Here is a 5,022-nt window from a genome sequence, read left to right on the forward strand (position 1 = left end):
ATACTTCAAATACTCGTGATCTATTAGGTCGTGGTCACTTGGTTACTGCTTCTAGGGTATAAAGATACTCTCAGGATTCAAACGCGTTACCATTTAATATATTGTATGATATAATAACATGTGTACTTTAGTAATGCTATTAGGTGACCATTAGGTCGTGGTCACTTGGTTACTGCTTCTAGGGTATAAAGATACTCTCGGGATTCAAACGCGTTACCATTTAATATATTGTATGATATAATAACATGTGTACTTTAGTAATGCTATTAGGTCGTGGTCACTTTGGTTACTGCTTCTAGGGTATAAAGATTCTCGGGATTCAAACGCGTTACCATTTAATATATTGTATGATATAATAACATGTGTACGATCATGCATTGGTCCTAGCGGGGTTCAAACCCGCGACCTTCGGCTCATAAGACCAACGCTCTAACCAACTGAGCTACGGGACCTTGTTTTATATTAACATATCATTATCAAAAATCAATTTTTTCCTTTTATTATCATTTTCATTTTCAAATTTATTCTTAAAAATGATCGTTTAACTTTTGGGTCTATTATTTAAAATCTCTTTTTAAGAAAACGTTAAAATTATTTTAACATATCTTTACAACCCTAAACTTTATGCATGATTTTCACATATGAATAAAACTTCTTTGATATTCTCGTCTTCCTGTAGGTTGACTTTGACCATTTTATTCTACAAATATCCCGAGCATGTTTCCCTTCTTCAACGACTTGAGTTTCGGCTTCCTCGGCCTACAATAAAATCATTTAATTTTAAAAGTATAAAGAGGGAAATCATTTATATACCAACAATTTTTATTGCTAATTTATTTAATTAAAACATTTATAAAATAATTGATTGGCTCCCCCAAATTATATTATGTTAATTAATTTTAAAATAAGTAAAAGGATGACTAAAAATAAGTTTATGAATGCAAGAACCAACAATCAAATATCAACTCGATGTGAATCAAACATGCAACCTTCTGATCTAGAGTCAGACCCACCACCATTACTACCAAAGTCTATGAATAGAAAGAAAGCCTAAAGTGTATTCATGTAATTCAATGATTACAAGTTTCATCCATAAATAAGTTAAAGAATGCACAAACAAACAATGAAACATGAACACGACATTGCACCACAGATCCCATGATTATATAATTTACCAAAGTTTAAAGTCAGACGCGCCACCATTGCGCCACAGATCCCATGACTATTAAACAACAGAGCATAAACCCAATGTGAATCGAACACGCAACCTTCTGTTCTTATGGTGCGTGATGACAAGTTTCATCCATAAATAAGTTATGAATGCACAAAAAAAACAATGGAACATAAACCCAACGTGAATTAGTTAATCTGGAGTCAGATGCACTATCATTGTGCCACGGATCCGAGTGAATCGAACATGCAACCTTCTAATCTGGAATCAAACTAGCTACCATTGTGCCACATATCCCATAATTAAATAGTTTACCAAAGAATAATAGAATGAATCCTTCAACTAGAACCTTAAGTGTTCTCGTTGCATAGATGCAACCTTCTGATCTGAAGTCAGACACGCTACCATTGCGCCACGGATCCGATAATTATATAGTTTACGAAAATCTATGAATACAATGAATCCTTCACCTAGAGCGTTCTCCTAAATACTTAATAATTCATTGATGAATGCACACATTCAGTATAGAACATGAACCCAATGTGAATCGAACACGCAACCTTCTGATCTGGAGTCAGACGCACTACACTTGCCCCCGAGATCCAACGATGGTATAGTTTACCAAAGTTTATTGAATAAAATGAATCCTTCACCTAGAGCTCTACACAAACACAAACTATAGAACATGATTCCGGAATCAAACACACACCCTTCTCATCTAGAGTGAGAAGCACTACCATTGCACCACAAATCTCATAATTATATAGTTTACCAAAGTCTATGAATAGAATGAATCTTTCACCGAGGCACAAACAAACTATAAGAACATGAACCCGACGTGAATCGAACACGCAACCTTCTGATCTGGAAGGACGCGCTACCATTGCGCCACAGATTCCATAATTATATGGTTTACCAAAGTCCAAGAATGAATATATTGATGAATGCACAAATAAAGTATAGAACATAAACTGAACAAGCAACCTTCTCATCTAGAGTCAGACGCACTACCATTGCGCCACGGATCCCATAATTATATAGTTTACCAAAGTCTATGAATACCAAGGACCCTTCACCTAGAGCCTAGAGTATTCTCATCGTGTGTGGATTTAGAATATAAAAAAAAAAATACTTCTATCCATAAATAAGTTTGTAAGGGCATAAATAAACGATAAATACGAATCAAACACGCAACCTTCTAATCTGAAGTCAAACACGCTACCATTGCTCCACGAATTCCATGATAATTTAATTTACAAAAGTCTATGAATAGAAAGAATACTTCACCTAGAGCACGCTATCATTGCACCATGAACCCAACGTGAATTGAACATGCAAACTTGTAATCTGGAGTCAGACACACTACCATTGCGCCATGGATCCCATAATTATATTATTTACACTACAAGAAATAATGAATTTGATAGCTTACGATAAATGCCATCGTAGATTTTTTATAGTGTTTTTCGTACGTCATGACAACCCTTGTTATTAAAAGTTTGAGACTTTGTATAGCGGTTTTTTATAGCTATAATTGATGCTATAATAGAGTATCATATGAAAACATTTTATTCCTTAAATTAGAAAATGAAGGTATTATAAAATTTGAATGAATGTTTGTTGGTAAGTATACTTTCAGTACTATTAGAGGCTTCCTCGGTTAGGTCAATCTAAGATAATTTCAAATGAAACATCTATGGAATAAATTCATACGGCATAAAAAAATGTACCTGGTTCTTCATAAAACTTGACAACATTGACTTCATTTCGATCATCTCTTCCCTGATTTTCAAATATTCTTTCCCAATTGTCATGTACTTATTTTCTTGTTGAGACAAGAGAGGTAAGTTTGAACGAGTCACTCCAAATCCAAGTCCTCTTACATGCCCACGATCCCGATCAAGAACTTTACTCAATGCGTCATCAACAATATTATTCGATGAAGTTATTGTCTCAACCTCGGCTTGTTCAATGCGCTCCTACCAAGAAAGTATACCAAATACATTATGCAATTCTTACCAAAGTCAATTACTTGATCAATGTGCTTATAGCAATAAAAACCACTTCAACGGCTCATGTCATATACAGTATAAACAAGATATATCAACGAACACAATACTTCCAAACTAATCTTTGTTAAACATTTTGAAAGCTCTGGTATGCTTAATGGGATGATCAATTGGACCGTCTATGACTTGGTTCACAATCACTATTTAAGAAAAGAAAATATCAATTTTCATTTACTATTTACTTAGCAACATTCAGGTCATATCGATTCAGTCTTTCAATGAAACACTTTCTCATCNTAGCGGTTTTTTATAGCTATAATTGATGCTATAATAGAGTATCATATGAAAACATTTTATTCCTTAAATTAGAAAATGAAGGTATTATAAAATTTGAATGAATGTTTGTTGGTAAGTATACTTTCAGTACTATTAGAGGCTTCCTCGGTTAGGTCAATCTAAGATAATTTCAAATGAAACATCTATGGAATAAATTCATACGGCATAAAAAAATGTACCTGGTTCTTCATAAAACTTGACAACATTGACTTCATTTCGATCATCTCTTCCCTGATTTTCAAATATTCTTTCCCAATTGTCATGTACTTATTTTCTTGTTGAGACAAGAGAGGTAAGTTTGAACGAGTCACTCCAAATCCAAGTCCTCTTACATGCCCACGATCCCGACCAAGAACTTTACTCAATGCATCATCAACAATATTATTCGATGAAGTTATTGTCTCAACCTCGACTTGTTCAATGCGCTCCTACCAAGAAAGTATACCAAATACATAATGCAATTCTTACCAAAGTCAATTTTTTGATCAATGTGCTTATAGCAATAAAAACCACTTCAACTGCTCATGTCATATATAGTATAAACAAGATATATCAACGAACACAATACTTCCAAACTAATCTTTGTTAAACATTTTGAAAGCTCTGGTATGCTTAATGGGATGATCAATTGGACCGTCTATGACTTGGTTCACAATCACTATTTAAGAAAAGAAAATATCAATTTTCATTTACTATTTACTTAGCAACATTCAGGTCATATCGATTCAGTCTTTCAATGAAACACTTTCTCATCCAGCTGCTTTACTGACGAGAAGAGGAGAGGTTCCCGGGCAGGCAATGGAATAGCTTGACCTTCTCTTTCTTGACTTAAACATAGTGCTTGCTTTACCGAGTGAATAAATGGGTGGGTGGGAGTGAAGGATCATTAATCTGCTTCTCGAACATCCCTTCATTTTCTTAGTTTACAGTTCAAGAAAAGAGATCGTAAAGTCCAGTGTTTGAAGGGAGAGGGGCCGAAGCTTGACCTGATGATTGATCCTCCTGTTTACCGAGCGAAAGAAAGTAAAAGCCAAAGGAGTGGATAATCACCAGGCATAACTTAAATGAAGAAAAATGGACATAACCTCTTAGAATCACCTGGCAATTGTTTAGCTTTTGAGTTAGAACATGAACTCGAACACGCACCCTTCTGTCTACGCACCTTTCTGTCTGGAGTCAGACACGCTACCATTGAGCAACAAATCCCATGATTATATAATTTATCAAAATCCATGAATAGCAAGAACCCTTCACCTAGAGCGTTCTTATGATGCGTGACTAAGAATAAAAAAAAATCTCCACTAGCCTAAGTCTTAGAATAAATGAATTCGGAGAAAATACTTATTAATTCAATGATGACAAGTTTCATCCATAAATAGGATGATAAATGCACAAACAAACTATAGAACATGAACCCAAGGTGAATCAAACACGCAAACTTATAATATGGAGTCAAACGTGTTACCATTGTGCTACGAATCCTATGATTATATAATTTATTAAAAT

General features: G+C 34.5%; 1 non-coding gene across 1 annotated transcript; it reads right to left on the reverse strand.

Annotated features, from left to right (window-relative positions):
• Nucleotides 1-378: 378 nt before the first annotated feature.
• Nucleotides 379-452, reverse strand: TRNAI-UAU. Its single transcript has one exon. It is a non-coding gene; the product is annotated as a tRNA-Ile (tRNA).
• Between the last annotated feature and the right edge of the window lie 4,570 nt (nucleotides 453-5,022).

This window comes from Cucurbita pepo, unplaced genomic scaffold, assembly GCF_002806865.2.
Source record: "Cucurbita pepo subsp. pepo cultivar mu-cu-16 unplaced genomic scaffold, ASM280686v2 Cp4.1_scaffold000515, whole genome shotgun sequence".
Lineage (NCBI taxonomy): Eukaryota > Viridiplantae > Streptophyta > Magnoliopsida > Cucurbitales > Cucurbitaceae > Cucurbita > Cucurbita pepo.